The following is a 21499-nucleotide window of genomic DNA, read 5'->3' as shown; positions in this document are numbered from 1 at the left end:
TGAGTTCCTGCTTTCAATTCTTTTGGATATATACCCAATAACTGAAATGTTTTGCCTATTGCTATGCCAATATCATACTTATTTCTAAGCATTTTATGATTTTTGTTTCCAATTGAAAGCAATCATTTTATTATTTATACTTCTAGATGCCTATTGCTATTACAAAAGGCTATTGATTTTGTATATTTTGTTGCACTTAATCACCTTATTATAATGATTCCTGTATTATTTACAGGATTTTATTATATTATAATTTTATTATAGTTTCTTGGGTTTGCTTTCTTGTATTCCTTAGTATTTTGTTTAAACTTTATACATGCACACACTTGGTGTTAGAGTTATGCTTACCTTATTAAATAATTAAGGGGATTTTCCACTGTGGCAGTCATGGAGGGTCACTGTTCTGGTCACCTCTTTAAAAAGAACTTACCATTTGATTGCAAGGAGTGCAGTTAGCTGATAGCCTCCAGCTGTAAGTGCCTCCAGAATCTAAGCTGTTGAGCTGAGCCCATGCTTTTCTTGGGAAGCCACAGCCAATAACTGAGCATGGTGTAGACACAAGGTCCTGGCCATTTCTGCCCAATACCAGACTTTGCTTATGAGCAGCATTTGCTGTGGAGGTACCATTGGTATAACTGAAACTGTGTCAAATCTGCATGATAATCTGAGGCTCTCTTTGCCCAGTCCTGCTTCCTCCTCCTATTATTCTTTTTAGGTGTTGCCTTAGTCTGTTTCCTGTTTATAACAATACCTGAAGGTTTAAAGAGGAACAAAATAATTTGTTTCTTACATTATGGAGGCCAAGAAGTTCGAGGCTGAGGGGCTGTGTCGGGTACGAACCTGCTTACTGTTGGGGACTCTCTGTGGAGTCCCAAAGCAGCAAACGGCATCACATGGTTAGGGGCTGAGTGTGCTAACTCAGGTCTCTCTTCTCCTTCTTCTTATAAAGCCACTAGTCCCATTGTCATGACAAGCCATTGATCCATTAATCCATGCATGAATTAATCTATTCATGAAGGCAGAGTCCTCATGACCCAGTCACCTCTTTTTTTTTTTTTTTTTTTGAGACGGAGTCTCGCTCTGCCGCCCAGGCTGGAGTGCAGTGGCCAGATCTCAGCTCACTGCAAACTCCGCCTCCCGGGTTCACGCCATTCTCCTGCCTCAGCCTCCGGAGTAGCTGGGACTACAGGCGCCCGCCACCTCGCCCGGCTAGTTTTTTGTATTTTTTTTAGTAGAGACGGGGTTTCACCGTGTTAGCCAGGATGGTCTCGATCTCCTGACCTCGTGATCCGCCCGCCTCGGCCTCCCAAAGTGCTGGGATTACAGGCTTGAGCCACCGCGCCCGGCCGACCCAGTCACCTCTTAAAGGCCCCCCTTCTCAATACTACCACATTGGGGATTAAATTTCAACCTGAATTTTGGAGGGAAAAAATATTCAAACCATAGCAGACTTCTTACACTCCTAATTGAGAGAACTATCTACAGTTCAAGATTATGACTGATATGCAAAAGGTCACATATGGATTGACAGTAAAACACATTTTAAAATGGACATGGAGTGTGTACAAAGGTAAATTCCTAGTAATTATTATGAAAATCATGCACCCTACCCAAATATCCCAGGAGTAAATGAACCAGTGAATTTATTTGTATCTTATTAACCAATTCAAATTACTCTTGCCCATTCTCTAAATATATGGAAGTAAGTTCTTCTTTCATTGAATAATTCACTTTCACATTTATTGATTTATTTTAATACCTAGGATGCAGAACAGGTATTACAGATGAATAAATAGAATTTTTAAAATTTCAGATCCTGCTGCTGACTAGATAGGTGACCTTGGGCAAGTTATTACACCATTCTGAGGTTTATGCATAGGACAGGAAATATTTATCTGCAGGTTTGTTTTAAAAGTTAGGTATTATTTAAACAAAGTGCCAGGAGAGTGTCTAGCAAATAGTAAGTCTCAAATGTATTCTATAATTTTTTTTTATTATAAATGAAGTTTCAAGGTCACATGCTAAGTGCAGAGCCACTCGTGTACTTGTTTCTTTACTCCTAATCTGGAGCTTTTTGTTTCATCCTTTGTAAGTAGAAGGATAGGTGAGATGATAGAGTGGTTGGTTGAAGAGACCTCAGAGAAGAGACCTTTAAGAAGGAAGAGGTGATATCTTAACTGAGAATGTTAGGCCAATGTCTCTGGTTCCTTTTGGCTAAAGGCTCAGAAAGGAGAAATGCCCCCAAGCTGGTATTTAATTTCTATGTATATTTGAGCAGAAATGCTTCTAAACTGATATTTCACATTATGTTTATGTTTACATATGATTTATATTTATATTATATGATAATTACACATTTGTTCAAATGTGATGACTACTTTTTTATGCTATATTGTAAACTGAAAAATTATGTGTTTTTATAAACACATTAAACACAATAAACAATAATGTGTTTTTATAAGTTGATCCCATGTTTTGTTATCCAGTTTATCTCAAGTTGAAGAACATCTGAGGTCAGAAAGTAGTAGTGGATCCATAGGATAAGCATAGTACATCTTTCCCAGGGTGTTAATTTTACTTAAAATTAATGTAGTAACATGGCATAACTTTTACACTAAAATAAATAAAAGCATATTATGGTGTAAAACAAAATTCACATATTTTAAAATAAAATCTGAAGCTTCGATAAAATTTATGACTATACAGCCATCCTTGTGGTAATGTTCGCTCTAAGAGATATTTTGATGTAAAATCTTGAGAAATACTTGAGAGATTAATAATTTGGAGAAAAATATTCTCCGTTTTTATTCCAGTGTTCTTTTTTTATGTTACAAAATTGAATTTTTAAAATTTACATTCTTTCTTGTAATCGAATAATCTCTTTAGTTTTAAGATTATCTTACCAGAAATTTAAGGAAAATAAAAACTGCTTTGACATCTTCTGGAGCATTAACAGACACTCAAAATATCATATTTGCTATCCTGTAGGTAATGTATATGTATATATTTTCTGATTTATATTTAAGTAGTTTGAAGTAAAGCTATATTAGTTACATTGTAACATTTTGTAATTGAATTGCAGTTATATCTTTTAGATGTTTTGCTGAAGACTGTTAAAACTTCATCAGACTAAGGGGAAAAATATCAATTTTTCCTTATGGTAATTTTTCTGTACCTATAAATGTATACCTATTGCTGCCTTATGAAGTTCAATCCTCCAGGGGGCACTAGATGCAATAGTAAATGTATTTATGTTATGCAAATGCAAATGACCTGTGGAAAAGTAATGAGATGGGAAGGCAGCACTCTGATGCCATGGTGGTCATGCTGGAGTCGTTGTCACTGGATAGCATCCTGGTAATTGCGTCCTCCTAGGGATGTGAGTACAGATCAAGCAGTTTGGCTGGAATGCACTTGGAATCTTAAAAGCTCTTTTGATTGAGAAATCATCAAGACAAGATTTGCAGAATATATATACACACATACACACACACACACACACACACACACACACACACACACACATTTTTCAAGATTCCTGGTTCATTTCACTCTTATACAAGTGAATAGACAAGTAAAGTCATATTGATGTATACCCTTTGCAACTGTAGAATGGGCACAAATCCTATACAATGTTAAACTGTACTAAGGATATCTAGGCTGCATGTCCTAAGAGAAAGCATTTGTTCAAACTTATGTCATTGAAAACCAGCACACATATATCTTTTGTTGAGAACCTACGACACAGTCTAGGCTAGAGACACCCTGAATGGGTACCTGAATTCGCTCTGGCTGATTCTAGGGTAAATTGTAAGCCTCCAAGGCAGCCTGAGGAGTCCTATATATTCTACAATATTTGGTTCTAATCCAACATACACCTAATATTTCAGACCTTCATTGTTTCTAACCTAGTCTATTGATGTGCCATATCTATGTGTCTCTTGCCTCCTTGCAAAGGAAGATCTCTAAATATATTTATAATAACTTTAAATAGCTGTCTAATGCTAGTTGATCTGTACTCACTGCTTATTCAACATCTCAAAATGGAATTCATTTTCTCAGAATGAAACCTGCTCCTTTTAAAGTATTTTCAGTCTTAATTCTTGACATCACTGTCTATCTAGTTGTTCAAGGAGGAGGTATATTGTTTTTAGACACCTCTTTCCATTTCAGCTTTCATATCACATTGATCACTAAGATTTACCATTTTTTTTCTCCCACATGTCCACTCAGGCTAACAACCTCATACTTAATGTCCCTGCTTCTAGTTTTGCCTCATTTTCATTAATGCTGTTTGCTAATACCAGGGTGTTCTTTCTAAAAGTAGTTGGAATATTTTTAAGTTTCAATTCTTTGAATTATACACTATTTATTACAGGATAAGTTTCAAACTTTTTTTTAGCAGAGTATATAAGGTGTTTCAGGATCTGTCTCTGGTTGCCTTAAGATCCTCATCTCCTCTGCCCATTCTCCATCCCCCCACATCATGTGTCCACAGTGAACTGAATATTTTCATGTAGTTTAAGAACATTCACATATAATAAATTAAATTTACTCGTCTTAGGGTAGATTTCTATAAATTTTAACAAATACATATAGTAATTTAACCACAACAGTAACTGAGATACAGAGAAGTTTCATCGCCCTAAAAAGGCACCTCATGCCATCCCTTTGTAATAAAGCTCTTTGTAGTCTAAGTTTTTGAGCTGAGCCCATACTCTTCTTGGGAAGCCACAGCCAATGATTGAGCATGGTACAGCCACAAAGTCCTGGCCATTTCTGTGCAATACCAGATTTTGCTAATGGGCAGTATTTGCTGTGGAGATGCCATTGATATAACTGAAACTCTGTCAGATCTGCATGATAATCTGAGGCTCTCTTTGCCCAATCTTTATCCCCAAGCACTGGTGAATTCTGGTCTGTGTTTAGTCCCTATAGCTTTACCTTTGACAGAATGTCAAACAAATGGAGCTGTACAGTATATAGCCTTTTAAATCTCTTTCACTTAGCACAAAGGATTTAAGATTTATTCATATCATAGTTCTCAATCATTTATATTTACCCCAAGCAAGACAGTCACTCCCATTAACTTATCTTGTCTTCATGACTTTGAGCATTCTTTGTTTCTGAAATGCCTTGTTCAATTGCTGAACATCTGCTCATTTAAAAAAACACAAACATCTTCAGCTCATTTGTCATTAAACGTGACTACTTCAGGCCAACTTAGACATTATCTTGTCTATAATACTACCTTGCATTGCAGTGATTTGTGTAGTTGCTTGTTTCTTCTACTCTACGGATGGGTAAACTACAGCCTGTGGGCTATGTCCACAGGCCAAATCAGCTCACTCCGCCAATCTGCCCCCCAGTTTTATGTGACAGAGATAGTATGTGGCCTACAAAACCTAAAGTATTTGCCAAGTAGCTCTTTACAGAGAAAATTTGGCATCTCCTACTCCACTTGACTATGAAATCTTTGCATCCCCAGAATGTAATTATATCAGTTAGGGCTTGGTTAGGAAAACAGAAACCATGTTAGATATTTTAACACAGAAAGTTTTAATGTAATGATATGGTTTTAAGAACGTTAGAAAGGTGGGAAAAGCATACAGGAAATGTATTAACCAGAGCCCTGGAACCAAAACTCCTATTGTCCTTATAAGGGCTGGAAATCAGCACTTCTGCTTTGCAGCTACCAGAAGTAAACAAAAAAGAATAGCTCCTATCTTCTTTCTTCCTTCTAATCTGGTGTAAGTACCTCCAAATGACAGAATCTACCAGAAATCAGTTGGCAACGAAGTCTGAGAAATGTCATTTTCAAGTTGCTACTCCCAGTAGTTCTAGGGAGAATATAGAGATGTGAGTATGTAGGAGCTGAGTGTCAATGGACTGTATTGGGCACACTGGCATACTATTGTACATAAGAGGTGCTTAGTAAAGATTAGTGAATTAAATGAATATTTGGAGCATTTAGTATACTAAATAAGAACTTCACAGAATATTTAGATTAATAAAACCATTTCTTGCACACTGGCATACTGTTGTACATAGTAGGTGCTTAGTAAAGGTTACTGAATTAAATACATATTCAGAGCATTTAGTATACTAACTAAATAAGAACTTCGCATAGTACCTAGATTAATAAAATCATTTATTGCCTTCAGGTAGCTTACAATCTAGAGAAAGAGGCTGAAATGTAAACAAGCGACTATGTATTTGAGGAATAGTGTAATAACTGTTGAATCTCTATCACAGAGAATGAGCTAAAGGAGTACAGAAGAAAGAAAAAATTCAGCATAGAGGATGAAAAGGGGATGGCTTCTTAGAGGAAATGACAGACACTCTAGGCATTGTGAAAGGGCTTTTGAAACTGAGAGAAGATTCGATGAAAATCCACTCGAAAGGAAAGAGCAGGTACCATGTCACCAAGATGTGGAAGCAAACGGCATTTTGGGGAGTTAGTACAGCATAGCTGTAACTTAATGAATTTTTAAAATATTAAAATACTTAAGTTTTAAAAAGTAGGGTAAATTATATTACTCCATAAAAATAGTAATTTACTTAACAAATCCATACTGCAATTATAAACTCCAGTCTAATCCAGGTCCAAAATTCTATGATTAGAATTTGATAGCAGCTTTATTGCAAGTACTAAAATACAAGTCCTTAAATTGGCCCTTGGAAAGATTATATACCTTAGCATTAACTTTATACCCAACACCATTTGTTAAAAGAGTAATATTTCTTGCCCAACCCTTGCCCTCACCTCACATGCTACATTATGTTCCAAATCCAAGCCTGGGACATGCATGCACAATGCTCTACTCTTAATAGAGTCAGTGGAAATCATGTGGTGGCTGTGTACTAGAGATCAAACTTGACTGGAGGTCTCAGCTAGCTAATTTCTCTATCAAGTTTCACATGCTGTATATACCAACCACATTTTGCATAGATGGAGGAGTATGTGTAAATATGGGCTATTAGTAGACTTTTGGTTTCCATTTAAGCAGGAGGAATTATTAGAATGAAGATTTAAAGTGGCATTCTTATTTTAAAATTAAGTCATGTACATATAAGTCTGCTACAGTTAGCACCCAAAATTCAGTGTGACCTTTATGGCAGCTGGTGATACTCTAATATTTCTGAGTAGTACATAAAAGGTGAAAGGGCGTATCTCCTTTCAGTGTGCATATGTAAGTGCAATAAGTATTAATAGGAGTACATACTTGTGGATAATCCTGGAATGTATATCTAGACTTATAATTAGGAACAGTTATGTGAAATTGATATAAATGTCTGTCATCAGTGGTGTTTGATTATCAATTTCCCTTGTGCATTTTGCAAGGACTATAAGTATATGGTAGCTTGCTTCTCTCAGATTTTATAACAGGTAATGAAAGGGTGTTTAGAATTTCTTTAAATTCTTTCATATATAATTATATTTGTTTGGAATCCATAAATTTAAATGTGAGGGTGCTTTTTTATTTGTTTTATTTTGCAAAGTCCAACAAGGCATTATAGAATTTTGAAATGTAATTTTGTATATGAAACTCAATTCTTAACTGCCTTTTTAAAAATAACCCCAGAATAAATCTCAAATAGTTATTTTATTATATTCTCCTGCTCTCTGTGCAGATTTCCCTGACTTCCTGGCTCTCTTATTTTTTTATTCTTTGCTTAGCTTTTTTATTATCCTTATTCCCTGCTATATGCTTCAGTTATGAGATATATACAAAAATTCATGAGGAGAAGTAAACAAACATAAAAGGATGTTTATATGGAGGGTTTCAGATGGTTTTACTTTTTCCTTTATTTTTTCTGTATTGTTTGGGGGTGATAAACATTAGAAAAATGAAAAAATGATTGTTTGAATCACAAAGAAAACTAGCATCAATGTTTTAGGATCTTTAAAAACTTGGTTAGTAGAATTCTTAATGTACAGGTTCTAAAGACTAGCCTAGTTTTCCCATGAATAGATTAGTTTTCAAATGAATTGGTTTGACTTGTTCAGAATGTTGTTGTTCTTAAGTGTTCATGAAAAAATTCACCGAATTTTAGTAAGATCTTTGCCTTTTGTATCTCAGGCAAAATGATAACTACCTTTTTTTTTTTTTTTAACTGAATTGTCATTGTGAAGGCAGGAACCATACCTGTTTTTTCCTCAGTCATATTCTCTATGCTTTTAGCTTCAGTAGATACTTGTTATTTAACATATAAGTGTGCTTAGAAATTAGTTTAAGAAACATTCCAGCATAAAAATGGTAAAGTATGCAAAGTACATTATTATGTAAATATAAAGTAAAGCAATGCACAAAGAAACACAAATGGCCAATAATCATGAAAGGTGTTATACCTCATTAAGGGTCAAATAATATAGATGGAAACAACCTATATATCTTTTTTTCCAAAGATTCAAAATACTTGGTTATCTTCAGGATTGGCAAAGGAATAGGGAAAAATAAGTACTTTCATTCTCTATTGATCTACGTGAAAATTACTTCAACTCATTCTGGAAAGCTGTTTGGAAATATGTATCAAATATAGAAGGTATGGAGCTTTTTTCTAATAGTTCTATACCTAGGAATTTATTTTAAGGAGATATTCAAGTGTAGCGAGGTGTGGTAAGATGACATGTAGGGATTTTTTTCTTTTTTTTTCTTTTTGAGACGGAATCTCGCTCTTGTTGTCCAGGCTGGAGTGCAATGGTGCGACCTCGGCTCACTGCAACTTCCACCTCCCAGGTTCAAGCGAGTCTCCTGCCTCAGCCTCCTGAGTAGCTGGGATTACAGGCATGTACCACCTTGCCTGGCTAATTTTGTATTTTTAGTAGAGATGGGGTTTCCCCATGTTGGTCAGGCTGGTTTATGGCAGCATTGATTATATCATAGAAGAATTCAAGCTCTACATATTCATCAATAAGAAATCTATTAAATAAGCTGTGATTCCTTTATACAAAGAAATACCACACAGCCATTAAATGATGTAGATCTGTATTTACTGATCTATAAAAATGTTATGATACATTCTTGAGTAAAAAAACAGGTTACAATACAGCATGTGTAGAATGTGTATCAGAGACTGGCAAGCTTTTAGTTGTAAAAGGTCAGGTAGTAAATATTTTAAGTTTTGTGGGTTGCATAGTCTCTGTCATATTACTCAACTCTCCTATTGTAGTGCAAAAGTAGCCAGGGACATGTGTAAACAAGTGAGCATGGCTATGTTTCAATAAAACTTTATTTACAGAAACAGACAGTTGCTTAAGTTTGCTGACCCCTAGTATATATGTAAAAATATGTGTGTGTTTACAAACACACACATACACACCCATACAGACTGAGCGAGAGAATATACATTTCTAGAATAATGTTTACCCAAATGTTAACAGTAGATGGCTCTGCATGGGGAATTCTAGGTGATTTTCATTACTTTATGTTTTTCTGTATTATATTATTTTTATAAGCACTAGGAAATGTCATAAAAATTATTATTTCATGAAAAGACAGAGTCTGTTTACCCTTCAGAGAAGCAGGTTCATAGTGTAACATGCCAAAGGATTCTGAGATCTTGCATGTTACATATGTACATATCAAATAAAGTAATATTTAAATATAGTTCACCATTTTGTCTGTGGCAAAATCACCTCATGTCTGTGTTATTGCACTTGTTTCTTTAATAATTTACTTGCCCCTGGTTTTTATAGCTCTTCCCCATTCTGTTACATTCACAATTGCCAGATTTACCTAAGAATATTTTCTGAAATCTACAATTGTATTGTCTAGGTTTTCTAGAATCTATCAGAAGTAACCCGGTTTTATAATAGAAAATAAATACACGTATGCACACACTACTTTCTTGGTTTTTCTGTTTCTGTTACTGCCAGCTTTCTGATTTATCCTCCTATCCCATTTGTATAGGTGCCACCAAGGTTCTGTCCTTGTTCTCTTCTTCCACTACATTGTTGCCTTTGGCGTGCCTGTGGTTTGCCACCTCATGGGAGGACTCATCTGGAAATTTGTGGAAGTAGGTGATAGGTAGCAAACCATGTCTTGGAAATTTATTAAAACCTACACTCACAATAACCAGTTACCCATAACTATTTTCAGCTCCTCATGTAGGCTTTAGCTTTCTGTCAAATTTGTCTTGTAGATGTGAGAAATTTGGATTTATTAACTCAGCTTTAACGTCTGGATCACCACAATATGTAACTTTAGAAACCTAGCTTTTCAATGTCAGCCTTGAAAGAGTCATGTTTGTGACTTCTGGATATGTATTTGAAGACAGAGAAAAGTAAAAGCAGAGAAGCCAGCTGATCTTACCCATCATATAGGCAAAGTATGATAGTAGCCCTGACTAACTAGATTGCAGTGGAAGTAAAAAGACGTAGATGCATTCTGGGATTTTAAGAAGACAAATTAGCAGGATTTGGTGATGGACTAGATTTAGAGAGATAAGGTGAGAGCCCATCAAAGATAATTCACGGTCTGCTGGCTTGTGCAAATGGGGTATAATGGTTACCCTTTCCCCCATAAAATAGAAGGCTATCATCATCTGCTGAGAAACAGAAGTGAGGGTTCAGAAGCTGAGGACTTTGCCAGCCAGGGGACAGGAGGTTGGGTACTTTAGGCAGAAGGAGCAGCATTAACAAAGGCTTGAAAATGTGAAAATAATCAGTGTTTTCTGGAAATTTTGAATAGTGTAATGGAATTAGAACACGGTAGTATGGGATGTGGAGTAGGGAAGGGCAGTATAGAGAAGTGAGTTTGGAAAAATAAGCTAAAGCCTGATTGTGAAGGGTCTTGAATCCCATGCTAATTAGTTTACCTTATCTTTATAATTCTAGCTGTTCTCAGACAGCTGAGATTCATATACAGCTAACATTTTATATCCAATTTATAGACTAACAGAGTTGCCTTCTTTTATTTTGTAAAGCAATAATGAAAACCATTATCTTAAAATCTTAGAGATCTCTTAAAAAGACTTTATTTTTCACTTGACAATGGTAGCAAAATAAATCCTAGAGTCAATATAGAAATTATTATAATTATCATAAGACTTTATTTTTTAATTAATGAAGAATTGCTGGAAATTAATAAACACTAGACGTCTATTTGAAAAGAGGAACTCAGAGGCTGGTTACTTAACTTCAACGCCTTAAAAAAACAGCCACAAATCACCAGTCAAGTGGAGAGCTTGAGCAATGAAGATAGTAGTAACAGCATTGCTGAGCCTTACCATATGATAACATGCTTAAAAGGGCTTGGCAAATGCTGAACTTCCACTGTCCTGGAAAGAATAACTATTTATGCTTAGTAGATTGGACAAATGCTGGGTCAGTTTTTTACAAAAAATTTCTGAAGATGTGCTAAGAGGGGAATGAAGTTCATGTGATAGTTTTAGAATTATAAAATTTGTAATTTTAAGTGCCCATTTCAAAATATTGATCTGCAGTTTTTATCATTATTGAGAAAGTTTTCTTATATTTTTGTTTATACATGTTTTAAAATATCCATCAGTCCTACTCTTGTGGATGATTATACATGAGACTGAATACAATATTCTGGATGATTCAAATGTTCTCTTTTTTGCAACATTAACTGTTATTTTTCCTTTATCTTCCACTGTCCATAGTTTTCTGTTAAGGAGGTCTTAAAAACTGCACACTCAGTATTTTCTAATTTATAAGAATTGTAAATTTACAGGAATTTCAGGAATTGTACTAGAATTGACATAACTCTAAATTATATTATAAAGGAAGCTAAAGAACATATAAATCATGCCAAAAATACTTAGGATTGGGAGTACTGGATGCCTCAGGGAATTGGTAATTTGATACAAAGCCTGTCACCTGTTAAAATTTATCCTGGGTCAGTAGTGACTGAAAATCATTATGACCTGACAGGTGTTCAGGATCGTGTGTAAACTGAAGTGGTGAACTCAGTATAGTTCCTATTTGACACGTGTATGCATTACTGAAACCACTGCAACATTAATTGATAACTATGCTGGCAATCTTGATTGAGGTGCCAAGGACTAACTGGCCTGAACTCTTTTCACCCCTACTAATGTGCTTTTTAAAATAGGTCCAACTGTGCTTGTGTAGCAGAAAAGTGTGTTTGGACCTGTTCCTTTCACTAGATTACTTTACTCTTAAAATTGACCATCTATATTTCCCACAGTGGCTCCCCTTATTATAACATCTTAGAGTTATTTTTTTTCCCCCCTGGCAAAATGTTTTGTCTGTCTTTTGAATAATCAAATTACATAAAACATTAAGTTGCAGGTACCCACAGGTATAAGCAGTTCCATTTCTCTACATTCTTTCCTTGGAATTTAATTTAGAAGCATGAATATGCTCTTAAATGTACAAGAATTCACATCAATCTTGATTAAATATTACTGATTTTTTAAATGTAGTTAATATTTGTTATTCAAAAAATTGTTGCTTTATGTACAAGTGAGTCAGAAATAAAATAAATCCACTCAACCTTTCCTAGTGGTAGCAAGTAGAGGAAAAGAGAAAGAAAAGGATTGATTCTTACTGGTATAGAGTAAGGAGAACAACTTCTTTTTCCTCACTAATGGATCATGATAGTATGCAAGTCTACATACATACATTTATCCCCAACCATGCCAGCAACAAGACTTTAGCCAGGTGGGACCATAAAAGAAACAGACCTTTAATAAGAATCTAATAATTTTTTAAGTTATATATACTCTAGTGTCTCTCCAGCCAGAACATAATTGTGCTGCTTACAGATGACTTAGGAATGCTTTTTGATTAGTCTTCTTTAACTAGCAAATTATTCTCCCTTTTTACAAATCCTTCCAGAATGCTAAGGAAAGGCTGAAAACAAAACAAAACAAAACAAATCTTAAACGTGTCTGCATATAGTCAAAAGTGATGGTATGAAATTTAAATTGGTTTTCCAATAGAGGCAATAAATATAACTATATGTCACAGTTTTGCCTCATGGTTAGCAATATGCCTTTGCAAAATAGCTTACCAGGGTTATGGGCATAACTTGTGAGCATGGGACAAAACCAATTTATTTGTAGAATGAATTCATTAGCAATATGCATTTGTAAACTGAGCAGTTCCTAGACTCAACAGTAACAAATTGGGTGATTATAACTGAATTATTCAGTTTTGCTTTGCTACTTTTGTATAATTATTCTGGACATTCCCCAAACATTACTTTGTACTCTGCCTTAATAGCTTTGGTAATGCTGTCTTATCTATCTGGAATCTGCTCTATTTTTTTCTTCCCTATCCTCTCATCCATACCTCTCTTCAGATCAAGTAAATTTCTAACACATCTTTCAAGGTTTAGAGTATCTGTCGATTCTTTTCTAGACCTCTCACCACCTCTCCCCACTCATATCCAGTTTCCATTAAAGACAGTATTAACTTTTCCTTCCACACGCTTAGCAGTCGTGTTGTGCTGGTTGTACTTTATTTGTGAGCTACTCAAAAGAGACATTATGGTGTGTTTAACATGTAGTAAATAGAGATGTTTATCAAGTCAATTACTAAATAAATACAGCTTGGTTCTTTTCATTTTTGTTGTGTTTAAATAAACGTTTGTTCACATGCTTAGATGAGCTCTAAAAGACCTAGAGAAATATCTTAAAAGGTACATTTAAATATTTTTGCTTCTAATGAACTTATTTTTAAAATCCTGACCATAATTTTTTTAATCAACTATGGCCTTTAAGATACTTTTAATGATTGTTAATTTGTGTATATATGTTGAAAAATAGCTAATAGACTTTAAAAAATCAACTGTTTAGAAGTTCCTCAAGTTTTATCCTGTGTTCCAGGGAAAAGTAGGGCAGGATTGTTTAAGGGCTGTAAGTGGCACAAGCCTAGCAGTCTACAGTGCAAAAAAAAAAAAAAAAAAAAAAAAAATTGGCCAAGCACGGTGGCTCATGCCTGTAACCCCAGCACTCTGGGAGGCCAAGGAAGGCAGATCACTTGAGACCAGGAGTTAGAGACCAGCCTGGCCAACATGACGAAACCCCATCTCTACTAAAAATACAAAACATTAGCTGGGCATGATGGCACATGCCTGTAGTCCCAGCTACTCGGCTACTCGAGAGGCTGAGGTGAGAGAATCTCTTGAACCGGGAAGGCAGAGGTTGCAGTGAGCAGAGATTGCACCACTGAACTCCAGCCTGGGCGACAAAGCGAGATCCTGTCTGAAAAAAAAAAAGAAAAGCTAATTATGGAAAAGTTTAACAATATTCAAAAGTAGAGAGAATAGTTTAGTGAATCCCCATTGACCTATTACTAGATTTAATGTTTATTAACCAATGGCCAGTCTTATTTTATCTATTCCCTAACTCATTGTCCCTGCCCCAGATTATTTTTTAAAGGCAGGTTTATTGAGGTCTCATTTATAGAAAACGTAATGTATTCTTTTTAAAAATAAAGAAGAGTTAGGACAAACATAAACAGTTGTATATGTGTTCTAGATTGTGTTCAAGGCCAGGCACGGTGGCTCACACTTGTAATCCCAGTACTTTGGGAGGCCGAGGTGGGCAGATCACAAGGTCAGAGTTTAAGACCGGCCTGGCCAACACAGTGAAACCCTGTCTCTACTAAAAATACAAAAATTAGCTGGGCATGGTGGTGAGCAGCTGTAATCCCAGCTAGTTGGGAGGCTGAGGCAGGAGAATTGCTTGAACCTGGGAGGCAGAGGTTGCAGCGAGCCAACATCGTGCCACTGCACTCCAGCCTGGGCAACAGAGCCAGACTCCATCAAAAAAAAAAAAAAAAAAAAAAGATTGTCTTCAAGATATAGACTACTTTCATTACTACAAAACTATCCCTCATGCCACTTTGTTTTGTTTGTCACTGCTCCTGCATAGCAGGGCTACCCTGTGGGCTGTGTGCTGAGAGTAGCCCCCTCATGCCACTTTGTAGTCAGCCTCTTCACCCACCCCCACCTCCTGAAAACCACTGATTTATTTTCATTCCTGGAATTTTGCCTTTTTCTAGATGTCATATAAGTGGGTTCAAACAGCCTTTTGTGTCTGGATTCTTCCACATAAAGCTTTTGATATTCATTCATGGTATTATGTATATCAGTAATTTATTTCTTGTTGTTGTTCAGTTGTATTCCATTTTATGGATGTACCACAATTCATTTACCAGGTGATAGATATTTAGGTTATTTCCTATGATGGTCTGTTATGAGTGAAGCAACTCTGAACATTCACAAATAGATTTTATTGTGGATATATGTATTTATTTTTCTTGGGTAAATATCTAGGCATGGAATTGCTAGATTATGTGATGGGTGTGTTTATTGTTATAAGAAGCAGCCAAACTGTTTTTCAAAGTAGTGTACTATTTCAGTGAAAAATTCAGCGCACTTCCAAAATTTTATACTGAGAAAACTATTCAAATTTTTTAGCATTAAATTTCTGTAAAAATTAGTTTTAAGTTACTAATAAATCTTTGATTTAAAATACTTGGTTATTTTTATTACTCAAAGCAAAAAGATTCACTGAGGCAACTATCAAGACATATGGCTGCCTATGGCTGGCAAGATCCTGGCCAGAGTTCTCTTGGATAGACTACAGTATAGCCTTGGCAACTATATGCTCCCCCAAATCACAATGTGGCTGTGGGCCATGGCACAGTATAGATGACCTGATCTTTGCAGCATGTTTAGATTTAGGAAAGTCAGGACTTAAATCAGGCTGTATCTTACAAGACTGCAGATCCCAGAAGATTTATTTGTCTGGTTAAATGAAGCTGCCTCTAAAGAAATGCACCTTCTATGTAGAGTTAAAATGGATTCTTTTTAAATTTTAAAAATATCATTGTCATTAAGGATTTGGGAAGGAAAGTGTAAATAATGGCATCTGATTACATTATTGCATTATCTTTTATCCTGGTGAAACACTTTGATTAAGCTAAGAGTTCCAGGTTTTTGGTAGTAATTTTTTTTATTAGAATTTTGAAAGGATTTAAGTCTATGACATATTTTCAATTTTATTAGAAAATAAAAGGTGCTTTACTAGTTCTTACTTTGGTATCGTGTAGAATAGACTCATATATATCACCAACATTTCACTTTCAGCTGGCATTCATTGAGTGTCCCAATGAAGCCCTAGACTAGGTCTTTACTTAGTGTACCGCTTAAGCATAATAGATTAAGTTAAAACTGCTGGAATAGCTTCCCAAAATATTAAGTTCATAGCCTGCTTTAGCCAGGTGCAACATTGTCTAATCTGTGATGTAAATACACAGGAATTACTCTATGCTAGTAACCAAATTTTGGCAATTTATAAAAGACAGCATTTCTACATTATAATGTCTCTGAAATCTATGGCACAACACAATAAACCAAGGAATTCGGAGGTCTCACTTTATTTTCAGAGAAGGCCAAATAGCTACTTGATAATGATGCTGTTAATGATTCCTAGAACTAAAAGAAAGTTCCAATGAGAGCTGAAATGGCTCAACCCCTAGGGCTCAGACATTCTTGAAGTATATCCCCTGGATAATCAGACTTGGTTTCCTGGGAGAAAGACTTGATCTGATTCTTTGCCATAGCTACCCAGAATAGGTAACGAACACAGTCCCACAGTAATATTTATTTGCACCAAATGCCATTCAGAATCTGTCTGGGATATTCAAGAATTTAGAAATTATGAGGTTATTGTAAATCTTATATTAAAGATCTAAGTCAATCTGAGGCCAGGGCCAAAAATTTGTGAAAGAAATGCTACACAGAGCTTAGAAGGAGATGTCCTTTTATTTGGACTCTAAATTTTCGAAGTGTTGAGAGTTTCAAAGAGAGAAGCCAAGACAACTCACTTCCTAAATACAATGGTCTGGGACATTTTTAGAGTATAGACTCCATAGCCAGGGTAGGAGTACCTGCAACTGGTAATAAGGAAGGTAAGAACAGTTTAAAAGGACTAAGAAAATCACTCGAAGCCATGTTGGCTTTGCAAGAGATGAGGCTCAGCTGATACCCATGTTGCTCTTAAGCCAGAGTCAAGCTGCAGAGACTAATAATTCTTTCTTTCTTAGGATCCATGGTGTGTTCTCACATCTACTGGGGTTCAATTATAATAGTCACAAATTAGGATTGAAGAGATATGTCTTTCTTTACTTACTTTAACTGATCTCATCTTAATAAAACTCTACTCCCTCTAAAGATGAAAAATGCTTGAGCTTGCTGATCAAAGTTACCTGTTTTTACAATGAAAAATTTAGGAGTTTTTTAGATGAATACTGTATGATTCCACCCATATGAAGTATGTGAAGTGTCCCTCCACCCCCATGTTGCTTTTAAGATAAATTTGGAGCAGAGAAGCTCTGGCATTGCAGAAGGGTGATGTGGCCCTCACAGGCTTCTTATTGAGATGGTTTGTTTTGCTTCATTTTAAGGGCATTATATTCTTGCCTTGATGCATCTGCTTTAATTTAGCTGGGCTCCCTGCTGACTGAGTGTCCTATAGGAGTAGCCACTGAAATATTGCTGGCTTCACCTAATTTTGGGAAGCACTGTGCTGGCACCTGCTGTTGATGACCATGCTATTGCCCCTAGTTATGAGGTCCCTGTACCTTGTCATCCACGTCTAAACCTAGCGGCCAGTCCAGCAGACTGTTCAACAAACTGACCCTCTTGGATACCTGGTGGCTCTTAGATACTTTCTTAGAAACCATCTGGAGAGTTCAGGATCTAGTGTAGATGCCCTTAGTCTAGGCATTCTCATCATTGATACTCAAGCACTCTGGCACCATATTAGATATAGGACTATGTCAACTCAAGCAGAGGAATTCTCACAGAGCTTTCTGACACTCCACACTACACAGGAATCAGGGCACCATCCTCAATAATCTTTGATTTGCTTAGAGTTGTTTGGGTTTTCTTCTCTAACTCTCTCCCTCAGCCAAGTTTGATCCCCCAAAAGGGAGCAAAGACACCTTATAACATTTTTCACTTTCTCACTCCCTCTCACTTTCTCCAACCCAGGAAAAAAAAAAATCATATTATATCCAAATACACTAGGTGGTGCTTTTTCTCCCTTTCCAGGGGAAATAGGCCTTAGCCCCATGGCTTATCCTTAATGACCAAAAGTCTACCTGGAGAGGAGGGGGAAGAATTACCAAAAAGGAAAACACTGGGTAGCAAATATTTTACAGAAACTTTCTACTTCGCCTGGGTTTATTTGTAGAGTCCTCCCTCTTCCTCCTCCTCCTCCTTCTTTTCTTTTTGTTTTTTGTTTGTTTGTTTTTCGAGATGGAGTCTCACTCTCCCCCAGGCTGGAGTGCAGTGGTGTGATCTCGATCTCAGCTTACTGTAACCTCTCCCTTCTGGGTTCAAGTGATTCTCCTGCCTCAGTCTCCTGAGTAGCTGGTCTTACAGGTGCGTGCCATCACACACAGCTAATTTTTGTATTTTTAGTAGAGATGGAGTTTTGCCATGTTGGCCAGGCTGGTCTCAAACTCCTGACCTCAGGTGATCCATTGGCCTGGCCTCCCAAAATGCTGGGACTACAGTTGTGAGCCACTGTGCCCAGCCTCATTCTATCTTCCACATGCTTCGAATACATTCTTTTACCACCATTGCTACTGCCCCAATAGCAGAAAACTGTAAATTTCTGAAGTCAAACAATCTACATTTGAAACTTGGTTCACAGTAGCTATGTGAATTGAATGAAGTTTCTTTTTTTTAACTTTTAAGTTTGGAGGTGCATGTGAAAGTTTGTTACATAGGTAAACGTGTCACACGGGTTTGTTGTACACCCAGATATTAAGCCCAGTACCCAACAGTTACCTTTTCTGCTCCTCTCCCTCCTCCCACCCTCTCCCCTCAAGTAAACCCCAGTGTCTGTTGTTTACTTCTTTGTGTTCATAAGTTCTTATCATTTAGCTCCCACTTAAAAGTGAGAACATGTGATATTTGCTTTTCTGTTCCTGTGTTAGTCTGCTAAGGATAATAGCTTCCAGCTCCATCCATGTTCCTGCAAAAGACATGATCTTGTTCTTTTTTTAAGGTCACATAGTATTTCATGGTATATATGTAACCACATTTTCTTTATTCAATCTGTTATTGATGGGCATTTAGGTTAATTCTATGTTTTTGCTATTGTGACTAGTGCTGCAATGAACATTTGCATGCGTGCATCTTTATGGTAGAATGATTTACATACATCTGGGTATATACCCAGTTATGGGATTGCTGGGTGAAATGGTAGTTGTGATTTTAGCTCTTTGAGGAATTGCCATACTGCTTTCCACAATGGTTGAACTAATTTACACTCCCACCAATGATGTATAATTGTTCCTTTTTCTCCACAACCTCACTAGCATCTATTATTTGACTTTTTAGTAATGGCTATTCTTACTAGTGTGAGAGGGTTTCTGACTGTGGCTTTGGTTTGCATTTGCGTTTCTCTAATGATCAGTGATATTGAGCTTTTTTTATATTGAACTTGCGGGCTGCATGTATGTCTTCTCTGGAGAAGTGTCTGTTCATGTCCTTTGCCCACTTTTTAATGGGGTTGGTTTTCTCTTGTAAATTTGTTTAAGTTCCTTATACATGCTGGATATTAGACCTTTGTCAGATGCATAGTTTGCAAATATTTTCTCCCATTCTGTAGATTGTCTGTTTACTTTGTTGGTAATTTCTTTTGCTGTGCAGAAGCTTTTAAGTTTAATTAGATCCCACTGTCAATTTTTGCTTTGATTGCAAGCTTGCTTTTGGTGTCTTTGTCATGAAATCTTTGCCTATTCTTATGTCCAGGATGGTATTGCCTAGGTTGTCTTCCAGGGTTTTTATAGTTTTGGGTTTTACATTTAAGTCTTTAATCCATTTTGTATTTATTTTTGTATATGGTTTAAGGAAGGGGTTCAACCTCAGTCTTCTCCATATGGCTAGCCAGTTATTCCAGCACCATTTGTTGAACAGGGAGTGTTTTCCCCATTGCTTGTTTTTGTCAGCTTTGTTGAAGATCAGATGGCTGTAGATATGTGGCCTTATTTCTGGGCTCTCTATTCTGTTCCATTTGTCTATGTGGCTGTCTTTGAACCAGTACCATGCTGTTTTGGTTACTATAGCACTATAGTATATAGTTTGAAGTCAGGTAAAGTGATGCCTCCCATTTTGTTCTTTTTGCTTAGGATTGCCTTGGCTATTCAGTCTCTTTTTTGGTTCCATATGAATTAAAATTTATTTTTTCTAGTTCTGTGAAGAATGTCATTGGCAGTTTGATAGGAGTAGCACTGAATCTGTAAATAGCTTTTGGCAGTATAGCTATTTTAATGATACTGATCCTTCCTACCCATGAGCATGGGATTTTTTTTATTTTTTATTTTTTGTATCTTCTCTGATTTCATCTGTGTTTTGTAATTCTCAGTGTACAGCCCTTTTCTCTTTCTGGTTAGCTGTATTCCTAGGTATTTCATTCTTCTTGTAGCAGTTGGGACTGGGATTGCCTTTCTGATTTGGCTCTCAGTTTGGCCGTTGTTGGTGTATAGGAATGCTAGTGATATTTGTACATTGATTTTGCATCCTGAAAATTTGCTGAAGTTGTTTATCAGCTGGAGGAGCTTTTGGGCCAAGACTACGAGGTTTTCTAGGTATAGAATTATGTCATCTGCAAACAGTGATAGTTTGATGTCCTTTCTTCCTATTTGAATACCCTTTGTTTCTTTCTCTTGCCTGATTGCTCTGGCTAGGACTTTAAATACTATGTTGAATAGGAGTGGTGAGAGAGGGCATCCTTGTTTTGTGCCAGTTTTCAAGGGGAATGCTTCCAGCTTTTGCCTATTCAGTATGTTGGCTGTGGTTTTGTCATAGATGGCTCTTATTATTTTGAGGTATGTTCCTTCAATACCTAATTTATTGAGAGTTTTTATGTTGAAAGGATGCTGAATTTTATGAAAGCCTTTTTTGCACCTATTGAGATTAATCATGTGGTTTTTGTCTTTAGTTCTGTTTATGTGATGAATCACATTTGTTGATTTGCATACGTTAAACCAACCTTGTATCCTGAGGATAAAGCCTACTTGATCATGGTGGATTAGCTATTTGATGTGCTGCTGGATTTGGTTTGCAAGTATTTTTTTAAGGATTTTTGTATCAGTGTTCATCAAAGATATTGGCCTGAAGTTTTCATTTTCTATTGTGTCTCTGCCAGATTTTGGTATCAGGGTGACACTGGCCTCATAGAATGAGTTGAGAAGGAGCCCCTCCTCCTCAGTTTTTTGGAACAGTTTCTTTAGAAATGGTACCAGCTCTTCTTTGTACATCCGGTAGAATTTGGCTGTGAATCCATTAGGTCCCAGCTTTTTTTATTTGGTAGGCTATTTATTACTGATTTTTAAGCTTGTTATTGGTCTGTTCAGGGAATCAATTGCTTCATGGCTCTGTCTTGGGAGGGTATGTATGTCCAGGAATTTATCTATCTCTTCTAGGTTTTCTAGTTTGTGTGTATAGAGGTATTTGTAATAGTTTCTGATGGTTGTTTT

This window comes from Rhinopithecus roxellana, chromosome 14, assembly GCF_007565055.1.
Source record: "Rhinopithecus roxellana isolate Shanxi Qingling chromosome 14, ASM756505v1, whole genome shotgun sequence".
In the NCBI taxonomy this organism is placed as follows: domain Eukaryota; kingdom Metazoa; phylum Chordata; class Mammalia; order Primates; family Cercopithecidae; genus Rhinopithecus; species Rhinopithecus roxellana.
This window is presented reverse-complemented; position numbering follows the sequence as displayed.